Here is a 14,945-nt window from a genome sequence, read left to right on the forward strand (position 1 = left end):
TTAAAACCATTGATGCCTAGCCTTATTGCTTACTCTTTTTCTTTTGTTTTTCACTTCCATTGTTCTTTCCTTTTTCTCTTCTTAGGATCTTGTTATTAACTTAGTCTCATGAGTGTATCCAAAGCAAAGTATTCAGGATAGATAGTTGTCTTCCTAGCTTTGTGGTTGAACCAACTTAGCTAACTTATGACTACCCCAAAGATTCATGAATGTACTTCCACAATATAAACTCCACTCTGGTCTTTTACAAACATAAACATTCTCTTCTTCATTTGATAAAAAGGGACAAGCTTACAAGTAAATAAGGGAATGATGCAGTGACATAAAGACCAGTGCACATAGACTCTCTTCAATACCAAAAACTAAAAATAACATGATTTGAAAAAGGTTTAAACATAACATGGAAGCAAGTTCTATTTCATACAAGATCTTCCTTATTTAAAACACAGAGAAAGATGGAACAAAGAAGGAACTCCACCACCTTTTACTGTTGTGGGTGTCCACGCTCTTTTCCTTGCTTGTCCTCCTTGTTTCCTCTTGCATTTCCTTGCATCCGTGCCAATCTTGCTTACTTCCAATCCTCGAGTGCCTTCCTCACTGACTCATGACTCTCTTCCACCCTTTGTCTTTCCTTTCGTGCTAATTCATCCTTCATTTTATCATACTTGGCTATTCCTGGATGCAATATTGGCAGCTGTCCCACCGCCATCTTTTTAATTCCTTGAGCTATGATCTCATGAACTTTGATTTCTCCTCCCTTGAGTATACAATGCAACATTGTTGCTCTCTCGAGATTCACCTCCGAGTTGTTTACAGCTGGGAGAATAGACCTCCTCACTAGCTCGAACCACCCCTTAGCTTCAGGAGTGAGATCTGTTCTCTTAATGAACTTTGGTTTATTTCCTGCACCCCTTTCCCAGTTAGCTCCTGGTACACAAAGGTCTAGTAAAAGCTGGTCATAATTAGGGTTGTTGTCCAATCTTGAGTGGTAACTTTCTTCTTCAAATGGTATAGACCGTAGCTTCAATGCCCTCATTACACTCATGGGACCAAAATCCACCATTGTCCCTCTCACAAAGCTTGTATATGACTCATCTTTTTTATCATACCTGACTGCATTTGCATAAAATTCTCTTATGAGATTTGCATTTACCTTAGTGACCGGGTCAGTGAGGAGCTCCCATCTTCTCCTTTCTACCTTCTCTGTGATTTCGGGGCATTCAGTCTTCTTAACTTGAAATCCCAGCTCATAAATGATTTCCTTATCAACCATCCACCCGTATTGCAATGCATGATGCAAGCTTCTAAATCTCTTCTCATCATATGGGTGTTCTTTCATGGGTTCCTTCCCTTCCCTTCTCTTAGAACTTGAAGATGCCATGAATGATGATTTAATATGTGAAGGTGGTAAGGTTGTGGAGACTTTTGGTTGTTTAGGGTTTTATGGCAATGAGGAGAGTGAGGGGAGGAATGTTTATAATTGGATAGGGGGTGTATTGTACCGAAATGAAGAGTGGTGAAGGTGTGTGATGACAATGAAGGGTGGTATGGACAAGGGTTGTTTATATAGAGAAGTTGTGAGAGAATGGAGGGTGTAGATTGATGAAGTGGTCACTTGATGGATGGTTGGGGTTATGCATGGCTAGAAGACAAGGATCATCACTTTATGATGGGGATTGCTCGGTCTTCTAGGGGTCCCTTTTTTTCAATGTTTCATGGCAACATTTTCCAACGTATTCCCTCTTTAGAACAAGTGTGTAGCCCCTCTTCTTTAAGTGGCGAAATTTCCCCCATTTAAGTGTCCAATCAATCCCTTTTCATGCTTCCTTTCCTTTCCTATAAAGATTTGAAATAAGGGAATTAATATATATAAGAAAATTAAAACTCTACGGCTAGAATAAATTGAAAGAAAGGATTTGATTGTTTGTTTATGAATTTCAACTAACTAACTAACTATTGGTGGTTCCTTATATGCATTTTGGTGGCACCATGGGGTGACACCAAACTTAGTTTGAAGCACTGTGATGAAAGTTTTGTGTTCAAAGCTCCCAAGGCTAGCATGCAACTTGGTTTGCTTTGAACACCAAACTTGTTCCTCACTATATTCTGCATAAGAAGATTTTCACCAATTGTTTGTTAAGTTTGGATTGAAGCTCATAAAGATTGACTTATTCATTATCATCTGAAAGCATATAAAACATGGGTTGCCTCCCATGAAGCGCTTCTTTAACGTCACTAGCTTGACGTTTTTCTTTCATCACGGTGGTTGGTAGTGCTTAAAGTCCTCCCCTCTTGTTGTGGACTTGTATCCATTGGTTGGATCAATGATTTCCACATGTTCCAAGGAAAGAACTCTGTTGATAGTGAAGACCTTGGATAATTGAGATGGCACAGTAGAGAGATTAGGGGGAATATCTGGGAAGTAGGCTGAGACAACTCTATCCCCTGGAGAGAAGTCTTCCGTAGGGATCTTCTTGTTCCTCCATCTCCTTGGTACCTTCTTCTTTGTTTCTTTTGAGGTTGCCTTCCCCTTGGTGACCTCTTTTCTCCAAGGAGTTGTGATGCTGTCTTCACCTGCCTCTAGAGGTTTGGGTTCCTCCAACTTTTCCTTGAGCTGTGGCAGTTGTTGTTTTCCTTGTTTATCAATTGAGGGGGTTTCAGAATGAACTAGCTGTGTTTCAGTGCTTGTCTCCTCCTTCAGTGTCTCCTTATCGTTTGTGCTTAGTTCCTTGTCCTGTTGATCTGTTTCTTGTGAGAAGTTGAAGACATTGAAGCTGAGTTGTTCATCATGGAATTTCAATATTAGCTCCCCTTTTATGAAAGCTTCCTGGGTCTCTTCTTTTTGTAGGCAACTCAGGTTGAATAAGGGCACTGCATTCCTTGTTCATCACTATAGTCTACCTTCCCTTGAGTGAGCTTTTCCTCGGAAGAAGTTCCTTCATATACTTGATGAATGCAGGCATTTGTTGAATTGCCTTGATGAATGGTATGTTCACATGCAGAGATGCAAACAAGTCTAGGAACCTTGAGTATATTCTTTTTCCCACAGCACCATTGAGCAGTTGAGGGAATGGTGCATAGAGCTTCAGCAGCTCTTGTTGTGAGATTTCTGGTTCTTTATGATCTCTATCTTTCTCCTTTGTTGAGTTGTCTTCAGGTTGTTTGCACATTTTGCCTTGCTTGTCTTCAATCTCTTGATCACTTGTAGTGACCATTTTGCAATCTTCCCATCTTACTTTCTTTGCTTCTCCCTTGGGGTTTTTCTCAGTGTCACTTGGGAAGCTATCAGTAGGTTTGGGAATCTTCTCAGCTAAATATCCCACTTGGAATTCCAGTTTCCTAATGGTTTCTCCCTGGTTCTTAATATTGGCTCGCACCTCCTCTTTGAACACCTTATTTTCTTGAATCTCTTGGCTTATTCCTTCTAGTAAGGCTTCAATCTTAGAGAGCCTGTCATCAATTGATGAGTGGTTCGGAGCAGATGTGTTGTTTTGGTTTTGATAAGTATGTGGAGAAGTGTTGTTGTGGGGGTGTTGAGATGTCCTCTGGGTGAATTGTTGGTGAGCTGAATTGTTGTTGGAGTTGTAACGTCTCTGGTCTTGGTTTTGATCTTGCTCACTTTCCTACCCAAAGTTCGGGTGATTTCTCCATCCAGGGTTGTAAGTCTTGGAGTATGGATCATAGTTTTTCCTTGGTGAATTCCCAGTGTAGTTGGCTTGCTCCTGACTCCCTTCTGCTTCTTGGTTTACTCCTTCTTGTGTTGTTGATGAAGTGGAGATTGCTGCTACTTGGTTCATCTCCATCTTCTTGGTGAGGTCAGCCAGCTGCTGGGTAATGAGCTTGTTTTGGGCCAACAGAGCATCTACATTGTTTAGCTCCATCACTCCTCTTGTGTTCCCTCTTTCGGAAGCATAGAAGTAGTCATTTTCTGCTACTGTTTCAATAACATCTATAGCTTCCTCATTGGTCTTCTTCTTGTTCAAAGACCCTCCAGATGAATGGTCTACTGCCTTCTTTGACTCATAAGAGAGCCCTTCATAGAAAATGTGCAGCTGGACCCATTCGTTGAATATGTCAGGTAGACACCTCCTTGTTAAGTCTTTGAACCTCTCACATGCTTCATACAGAGTCTCACCATCCTGTTGCCTGAAGGTTTGAACCTCAGCTCTCAGCCTATTAATTCGTTGAGGAGGGTAGAATCTTGCTAAGAATTTGTTCACCACATCCTCCTAAGTTGTCAAGCTCTCCCTTGGGAAGGATTCCAGCCACTTGGCTGCCTTGTCTCTGAGTGAGAAGGGAAATAAGAGCAATCTATAGGCGTCAGGATGAACACCATTAGATTTCACTATGTCATATATTCTCAAGAAGGTGGTCAAATGTTAGTTGGGATCTTCTTGAACACCTCCTCCAAACGAACAGTTGTTCTGAACAAGGGTGATGAGCTGTGGTTTAAGTTCAAAGTTGTTGGCATGAATTGTTGGTTTTTGGATGCTACTTCCACAATTGCCTGGGTTTGGATTAATGTAAGAGCCCAAAACTCTTCTATCCTCCCCAGCATGATTTGCTCCACCTCCTCTGCCATGGTTGTGAGTCTCTTCTTCATGATGATTTTCCATGTTTTCTTCCACGTTTGGTTCAAAGTATTCCTCAAACTGTTCCTCCTCTTCTTCAGCACCAACTACTCGTTTTCCTCTTGCCTCCCTCCTTAGTCTAAGGAAGGTTCTCTCTGGTTCAGAATCAAAGGAAGTTGAAGCCCCGCTTCTTCTCCCTGTCATACAACCAACAAGTACAAGCAGAGAATATAGGTGCAGGCAGTATTTGTGTCAAAATTGATGTTAGTTGTGGGTGATGCAATATATCAAACAGTTAGTGGGTTAGCAAACAGAATTGAAAATAACAAAGAAAAACAAAAGAGTAGATGGAGAGGGGAAGAAGTTTAGCTAAAACAAAAAGTAGATCAATCAAACAGAAAAATGAAATTCACAAAATAAAATGCTCAATCTAGTGATCTTCCAATCTAATCATTGTTGATGCACAATCAATCCCCGGCAACGGCGCCATAAACTTGATGCGGGGAAAACTTGTCTCTCAACAAATCTTCCTTCGGCAAGTGTACCGAAGTTGTCATCAAGTAAAAACTCACAATAGAGTGAGGTCGAATCCCACAGGGATTGATTGATCAAGCAACTTCAATTAGAAGAATGTTCTAGTTGAGCGAATCCAGAAATTGGGTTGAGAGTTGCAGAAAGTAAAATGGCGGGAATGTAAATAAAAATGAAAACAAAGATGGAGAATACATCATAAAACTAGAAATTGCAAAGAAAGTAAATACAGAGAGTGGTTCTTCAGCCTCCAGAACTATTTTACAATTCAAAGCTACTCCTATATATACTACTCTTCTCAGTTTCTAGTTCACTCTTCAAGTCTTGGGCCTTTGGATCTTGAGTTTGAAGCAGTTCCTTTCTTTAATCACTTTTCTCATTAATCTTTGCAAGTTACCTCCCCTTTTCTTGCTCCTTTTTGGTCCTGAAATCAAGAAACAAAGTGCATCAAAGCTCTAGTCCAAGTCATGAATAATGCAACATAATATTTGTCATTAAACTTATGCAAAATCCTCATGAAATCATGTAAAATGCACAATGTATGCTTGAGTCAAGGCATAAGTGAATATTTACCCAAAACTAACTTATTTCCTAAAGAAATGCATGAAACTAACCTAAAAACAGTAAAGAAAAGGTCAGTAAAACTGGCCAAAATGCCCTGGCATCAGCTGATTCTTCCTGGAGAGAAACCTGACAGAGGTTAATGCTTCTTGGGTAAGAGAGTTTTACTGCAATTACTTCAAAACTTTCCTAGATGCAATGAACCTAAGAGGGATGCAGATACTGGTCACTAAAGAGGCCATTGAGGATATTTTGCAGCTTTAGCCTAAATCCGATCAGCTTGATGGTTACCAAAAGGCTGAGGAGGACATACGCTTCATGAAGTTTGATTGGGATGCGGTTAAGGCAAGGATAGCCCTTGACCCGACTGTCCCCTGGGTCATGGGTCAGAACACCACCATGCCAAAGGAAATCAAGCGGATATACTTAAATGATGAGGCTCGGCTCTGGCACCAGATCCTGAGCAACTTTATTATGCCGAGTACTCATGAGACGGAGCTACCTGCCACTATGATCACCCTCCTCTGGTGTGTGATGGAAGGTAAGGACCTGTACCTGCCACGTTTCATCCGGTACTACATGGCCAGGGTCCACGTCCAAGGCACTCTCCCCTTCCCATATCTGATTACTCAGCTCGGCCGTCGAGCTGACGTGCCTTGGGAGGATGCCGATGAGAAGCCACCTGCTGTAGAATGCAAGAAGATTATCCTTCACAGCAAGAACTTTCTGGCTTTGGGCTACAGACCTCCATTCTTCACTGCTACTGATGAGACAGCCGCACCCTCCGCCGGACCTTCCTCATCTACAGCTACCCCAGCTACCACCACTGTACCTCCACCTGTTTCAGAGCCCGTTTATCACCTCGTACACCGCCTGTTTCAGCAGCTAGACCAGATGGAGCGCCACAACCGGCGCCGATATGAGAGATCTGAGCGTCGCAGCAAGTGACGCTATGAGCACGTGAAGCTGATGATCCGTTCTGGTGGCGACATCCCCTCCGAGCCATACACACCATCAGAGCCATCTGAGGAGGAGGCGGATGATCATGAGGCAGAGACCCATCCACAGAGAGAGGCTGAGCAGGCAGGCCCAGAGCAGGCTGTATCATAGCAGGAGGCCCCACATCAGATTCAAGCTACAGACCCAGAGGTTCCTATTCAGTCAGCACCTCCTCTGCAGCAGACAGATCCTTAGACCACCACTACAGAGACTCCAGCCATCCATCCTTCCAGTGATGACACTCCTTCACACCCTGCTTGAGTGAGCATCAAGGATGATGCTTTATTTTAAGTGTGGGGAGGTCGCCATCTCTGGCGTATTTTTCTTGGTGAACCACTACAGACTCTTTTTATTTTATTTTGTTATTTTTCTGTATTTTGATCTTTATTTTTATTTCTCAGTACTTATACATTACTCTTTTCATGTATTTTTACTCTATTTTTGCATTTTTTACTTTAGTTCATATTTTAGCCATTTAGTTTAGTTGCAATTCTAACTTATTAGTTATAGAAAATGTGGATTAATTAGTATAGTTTACCCTTTTTAGCATAAGATAGCTTAGTTCGAATTGAAAATACAAAAAGGAAGTAAACTAGAAACTTGAATAGAATAGAAACAATCCACACACATTGTATATATAGCATTACATGTTAGTTAGTTAACAACATTTCATCAAGGAGAAACACTAAAAATTTAAAGCCACCCTAAGAATTACATTGAGAATAATGGGAACTCTTAATTTTTACTTGCATGACATACATAACTGATATATGATTTTTGAGCTAGAGAACACACAACCTGTGAGTTTTGAGCTTAATTGTATGGTTACATTCAAATCATAATATTTTAGTCCTGTGTGTTTCGTCCTTCTTTTTTATTCTGATGTTCTTTACTTTGTTTAATCTATATGTCCGATTGTAGAATATAGATACATACCAAGAAAGTGATTGAGGCCATTGTTTGATTCTAGCTCACTTATCCCAAATTAGCCTACCTTTTACATCACCCCTGTTAGCCCCCTTGAGCCTTTGAAACCCCTCCTGTTCTATAAACCACATTACTAGTCTTAAGCAGAAAAACAAAATAAAAATCCCAAGTTGAATCCTTGCTTAGCTTAAGATAGAAATTGTGTAATTGTTTAAGTGTGAGGAACCTTATGGGAACATGGATGATAGAAACAAAGGTAGAAAGTTAAAAAGAATAAAAATATTTCAAAATAAAATTTTGGGAAGCATGCTCATGTGAAATCAAAGCAATTAAATTACCATGTGCATAAAAAAAAAACATTTTTTATATATTTTATTTCAGTACCCAAATAAAGGGGATACAAAAGAATTCCCCAAATGCAAAATAGAGCAATACACATGGGATAAAAATTAAAATTAAGGCATAAGCATGTAACATAAAAAGTGGGAAAAATTGGGTAAATAGGTAAAGAAACCTTTGAATTACAAAATATGTATGTTAGGTGAGATCTTAGACTAATCAACGATTCACTTATTAGCTCACTTAGCCTTATACATATACCCTTACCTTTACCTTGGCCCCATTACAACCTTGGAAAAGACCTCATGATTTTTGTATGCCTATATTCTATAATTGTTGATTGGTTAGATGAAGAACAAAGTTATAGAAAGTAACGATAAAAAGAAGAATAGAGTGATTAACCCAATAAATGTAACAACCCCGGTTTTCGAGTACGTGAGATCTTTTCTGAAAGTACGAATTTCTCCGGAAGATCAGTAAGGGGAAAACCTTTGATATATCATCAAGTATCTCAATCCTCATTGTCATTATCTCATCTTTAAGTTAGAACCTTTTCCGAGACAAGCTCGATAACACAATCACGAAGAACCTAGTTTTTGAACCGTATCGGTTAGGAGTTTTGATTCGGTTTTTCGTAAATAATCTCAGTTTGACAAACCGGACTCGATTTATGAGAGGAGAGAGATAATAGGATGATATTATCATTATATGAGTATTAGAAGCCTCTTGAATGATATTATAAGGTTACCTGATCAGTTTTAGTTAAAAATAGAAAACTGGTTTAACCGGGTTCATAATTTACTGGTGCAGCTTAGCACCAGTACTCTCTGATGACGTTAATATATATTAGTTGCTTAATGTAACCCAGAGCTTCTATAGGGAAATTAAGTCACCTACAGCTATTTTCCGCTTCCCCAGAGCAGAGCAGAGTATATATATATTTTCCTGCAGTAAGCAGAGGCTGTCTCAAATGAGCGGCTATTATTATATGCACATTTATTTAGGAACGGAAAATCGTATTCGGGAAATTGGGATTACTCGTGACTGGATAAATGTCGGGATTGCGGGCAGCCAACCGATACATGAGCTCATGGCCTGTACTAGGGCTAGACATGCATCATTCTTGTCTGTGCATCACTCTCTGTTGCATTCTTTCTTGTGTGTAAACTATTTCTTTATGTTGTCTGCTTGAGTGCTATGTCTGTGCTTTATTTCCTTGTGTTCTTCTTTTTATGTTCTATTATCTGTTTTTTTTATCTATTTAAAATTACTCGTCACTACTTTACTGTATTCTATTATCCATCTGCTAATCGAAAACGAATAAATGAACGTAACTAACAACCCCGACCCTACTAAGAACTCCCCAGTTCTTACCCCTTCTATCCCTTCCTCCCCCTCAGATGGAGACGGGCGTGATCTTCTATGAGTTCGAGGACCCTTACGTCTACGAGGATCCGGTACATCACAGTTACTTCATCATGGGATTGGAGCCTCGTATTAAACGATATGTGTTACCTAATCGAGCTTTTCAACATCCTCTGTCTAGCCCACATTTTGACCCTGATGCTCCTTACGACTTTCCCTTATCCTGGTTACATCCTGACGCACCTGGACATCCTTTTCCTGATGATCCTGAGCACCCTATACCAGCTCAACCTTTGAATGAGGTGGTACCTGAGCCTATCATTCCTGATGAGCCTGAGTTAGCTGGTGACTACGTACCTGTGATACCACCAGAGTGGGACTTTCCCCCTGAGCCGATCCCTGACTTTCCACAGCCTGATGAGCCGGCACTACCGGACGGTGGGGTAGCTCCTATATACGCGAACGGACCTGTGCTCGCGAATGGTTTTGTACATAGTGACAGCAGTGTTTCTGGTGGATCTGATGGTATAGCTGTAGCTGCGGATGATGAGGAGGAAGAGGATCCCGAGATAGAGATAGAGCAGGATGAGGAGATGGACGAGCCTCAAAGAATGAACATGGAGAAGATAGTGGGAATGATGAGAATAACTTGGGGCATCTTGAAAGACCTATGACCCTTGCGACTTTTCTGAAGGTTAAACCGCCTAAGTTTAAAGGTACACTCGTTGCGACTGATGCTGACAACCGTTTTTGAGCTATCGAACGATCACTGCGAGCGCAGCATGTTCTGGAAGGCCAACACGTGGAGTTTGCTACTTATATGCTGGAAGGAGAAGCTGAGCATTGGTGGCAGGGGATACAGTGACTGTTGCAACATGATGAAGGCGATATTCCTTGGAATACTTTTAAGGATGAATTTTATAAGAAGTATTTTCCGAGGGCAGCTCGTGACGCTAAGGAGATGGAACTTATGCAGCTGAAACAGGGTAACACAACTGTTGCAGAATATGCCCGTAAGTTTGATGACTTGTGCCGTTTCTCCAAGATCTGCTAAGGGAATCCTGCTGACTTTGAAAAATGGAAGTGTTTGAAGTTCGAAGGGGGCCTTCGTGAGGATCTAATGAGTTCAGTAGTTCCATTGGAGATACGAAATTTTGCTGAGCTGGTTAATAAGTGTAAGTTAGTGGAAGAATGTGCTAAGAAGGTAAGTGCCTCTAAAGCAAGTCGTCAAGGATTTCCACCAAGGAACTACAATAATTATAATTGGCAACCACGAAGGACAAACTTCAAGACTCCTGGTGTGCCACATCGAAGAAACCCACATGTTGGTAACATCCCTGCTCGCCCTATGGGAGGAAGCGGAGGTAGACCGAGGCAGGATAATGGTAAACGACCTCAACAGGTGCAGGTGAACACTACATGCAAGCGATGTGGGAAGGATCATGGTATTAAGCCGTGTTTGTTGGGAACATTCAATTGTTATAGATGTGGAGGAACTGGACATATTGCTAAGGAATGCCCAAAGATATTCGCTCGGAATCCAGTACGAACCCAGCAACAAGGTCGAGTGTTTGCCATGACTGCTGATGATGCTATGCAATCAGACGCCCTTATCCAAGGTCAGTGTTATGTCAAGAATCAATTTCTAACTGTACTATATGACTCGGGTGCATCGCATTCCTTTATCTTTTTAACTGTTGCTCGTGAGTTGGGACTAGATTTCTCTGAGTTGAACTTTGATCTGATTGTCCATACACCTGCGTCCCAAAATGCTTTGACTAGTTTAGTGTGCCTGCAAGTACCATTCATTGTTAGGAACAAAACTTTTATACATGATCTAATCTGTTTGCCTCTATGTGGTTTAGAAGTTATTCTAGGGTTAGATTGGTTATCTAAGTATCATGTTTTCCTTGATTGCTATGAAAGAACTGCTGTTATTTCGTCTGATAGTTTAGATATTAAACCATTTCTGTCTCATACTTTATATCTGAATTCTGTAAGAGTTGCATTAGACGGGAGTGATTGTGAGTGGTACGTTCTGTTAGCGGCTAGCTCGAGTGACAGTGAACTAAGCTTAGAACAAATTCGAGTGGTGAAGGAATTTTCTGATGTTTTCCCGGACGACATACCTGAGTTTCCTCCTCAGCGAGAGATAGAATTCAGCATTGAACTTGTACCTGGAACCGGACCAATTTCCATAGCACTGTACCGGATGTCACCATTGGAACTTGCAGAGTTGAAATACACGAAAGGAAGTTCCATTCGTTTGGACGGCTGAGTGTGATAGAAGTTTCAAGATGCTTAAGGAGAAGTTAACAACTGCACCTGTATTAGTACTACCCGACCCGCAGAAACCTTTTGAAGTATACGGTGACGCTTCTCATAAAGGACTTAGATGTGTGCTGATGCAAGACAAAAATGTGGTGGCTTATGCTTCCCGGAAGCTGAGACCTCATGAACGAAATTATCCGACGCATGACTTGGAGTTGGCTGCAGTAGTGTTTGCTCTGAAGATCTGGAGACACTATTTGTATGGCGCTCAACTAGAAGTTTTCTCTGACCACAAAAGTTTAAAGTATATCTTTGACCAGAAGGATCTTAATATGCGACAGCGAAGGTGGATGGAGTTCCTGAAGGACTATGATTTTAAGTTAAGTTATCACCCAGGAAAAGCAAACGTGGTGGCAGACGCTTTGAGCAGGAAGAATTTGAATATCTCTTGGATGATGATAAAGGAAGAAAAGTTACTTGTGGAATTTGAGGACCTTAAGTTGGCTATGACTGAGACGTCAAGTGGAGTCCGTTTGGCCCAATTGCATATAACACCAGATTTTAAGATTAGGATTTAGCAAGCACAAGCACAGGATTCAGAAATGATGACGATGCTGAGACGGATGAAAGTAGAGGAACCAGAAGCTGTAAGACTAGATCGTAGCAGCCTCTGGAGATACAAGAACAGAATTTGTGTGCCTAGCTCTGGAGATTTGCGGCAAAGGATTCTTGCAGAAGCTCATCAAAGTAGATTTTCTATACATCCTGGAGTAACAAAGATGTATCAGGATTTGAAACAAATGTTCTGGTGGCCGGGCTTGAAGAAAGAGGTAGCTGATTATGTCTCAAAATGTTTAACCTGCCAGAAGGTGAAGGTGGAACACCAGAAACCATCAGGAACCCTGCAACCCTTAGAAATACCGCAATGGAAATGGGAGCAGATCACTATGGATTTTTTCACGGGATTGCCAAGGACCTCAACAGGACACGATGCCATTTGGGTAATTGTGGACAGGTTGACAAAATTAGTGCACTTCCTTCCGATTCGAGTTGACTATACATTAGAAAGGCTGGCATGAATATATATTCAAGAAATCGTACGATTGCACAGAATACCTTCGTCAATTGTTTCAGATCGAGATCCGAGGTTTACTTCTAGATTCTGGGGAGCTTTCCAGAAAGCATTGGGAACAGAATTGCATATGAGTACAGCATACCATCCTCAGACAGACGGACAATCAGAGTGGACAATCCAGACATTGGAAGACATGCTAAGATCTTGTGTGATGGATAACCAAGGCAGTTGGGATAGGTATTTGCCATTGGTCGAGTTCGTCTACAATAACAGTTACCAACAAAGTATTGGGATGGCACCATATGAAGCTCTCTACGGAAGGAGATGTCAGACACCATTGTGTTGGAATGACGACGGAGAAGCTAGTGTCTTAGGTCCAGACTTAGTACAAGAAACTACTGAGAAGATAAAGGGGATCCGCCAGAAGATCCAGACAGCACAGAGCCGTCAAAAGAGCTATGCCGATAATAGACGTAGACCCTTAGAGTTTAGTGAGGGAGACCATGTCTTTCTTAAAGTAACCCCGACTACTAGAATAGGTAGATCCCTTAAGACTAAAAAGCTTAACCCTCGATACATAGGACCTTTCCAAATACTTAAAAGAGTCGGTCTAGTAGCTTATCAAGTAGCCCTTCCTCCATATTTGTCAAACCTTCATGATGTTTTTCATGTCTCGCAACTTAAGAAATATATTCCCGACGAGAGTCATATTTTACAACCAGAGACAGTACAGTTACGAAACGATTTGACATATCAAGCATCACCAGTTCGGATCGTAGAAAGAAGTGATAAGCAGCTAAGAGGCAAAATCGTTCACTTGGTCAAAGTAGCTTGGGGACAAAGAGGAGAAGAAGAACACACTTGGGAATTGGAAGATAAAATGAAAGTTGATTACCTGCATCTATTCTCAGGTAACTGAAATTTTGAGGGCAAAATTTTCTTTTAGGAGGGTAGAATGTAACAACCCCGGTTTTCGAGTACGCGAGATCTTTTCTGAAAGTACGAGTTTCTCCGGAAGATCAGTAAGGGGAAAACCTTTGATATATCATCAATTATCTCAATCCTCATTGTCATTATGTCATCTTTAAGTTAGAACCTTTTCCGAGACAAGCTCGATAACGCAATCACGAAGAACCTAGTTTTTGAACCGTATCGGTTAGGAGTTTTGATTCGGTTTTTCGTAAATAATCTCAGTTTGACAAACCGGACTCAATTTATGAGAGGAGAGAGATAATAGGATGATATTATCATTATATGAGTATTAGAAGCCCCTTGAATGATACTACAAGGTTACCTGATCAGTTTTAGTTAAAAATAGAAAACCGGTTTAACCGGGTTCACAATTTACTGGTGCAGCTTAGCATCAGCACTCTCTGATGACTTTAGCAATGCTAAGGCCTCATGATTCATGTTTCATTCTCATAATAAATATGTTACTAGTGTCATTTATGCTAGTAGCTCAGAAAATAATTTTTAGAGATGTTTTTGCAAGTGTTCCGATACATCTAGTTTTAGTAGTTATAAACCTGAGATATTTTAATATTATTTTAATCCACCTCCAAGCCAACCAATCACAACACACCCTACACCCCCAAAACCCCCAATGCTGGCTCATTTTCACTTTGTGGCCGAAAATAGGTAGAGAGAAAAAGAGAGAAAAGTTCTTAGTTCCAAATCTTCAAAGCTTAATTTCTGCTGAACTAAAACTCAAATCAAAATTCCAATCCGACCAAAATGATCCTCTCTTCTTTATCTACATGATCATATGACTTATCAAGGCTGGGATCAAGGTGAGTTGGCTGTACCATCTCTCTTTTGATTCAGTTTCAAGGAAACATGCTTAAATATGTGTTTTGTTGATGTGATTTAGGAGGAAAAGGTGTTTAAGGACCACCTGAAAGTTTGATTGAATTAGGAGCAGCAAGACCAGGTAGGGTGTTACAAAATTAATCTTGATTATTTGTGTTTGAGTTGTGTGAATATTGTATTATTTGGCTGTGCTAAAAATTGGTTGCATATATGATTGATTCTTGGTGAAAATTTGGTGAAATTTTGATGAAATTTGATGAAATTCAAGCTTTAAAGTTCATATTCTTGGGCAACTGGAAAAACGAAACCCTAAGCTTAAATTGAGGTTCAATTTATGTTGAAATCATGTAGAAAAGATGGGGTTTTAGTGGCTGCAATTTTATTTTGAATTATGGTAAAAATCAGTTGCTGAAAAGACTGAAAAACGGGTAAAAACAGAGAAAGAATCTGAAGAATATGAAGAACACTTTGAGTGTGATGAAGAACAATGAAGAACA

This window comes from Arachis ipaensis, chromosome B02 (genome assembly GCF_000816755.2).
Source record: "Arachis ipaensis cultivar K30076 chromosome B02, Araip1.1, whole genome shotgun sequence".
Classification (NCBI taxonomy): domain Eukaryota; kingdom Viridiplantae; phylum Streptophyta; class Magnoliopsida; order Fabales; family Fabaceae; genus Arachis; species Arachis ipaensis.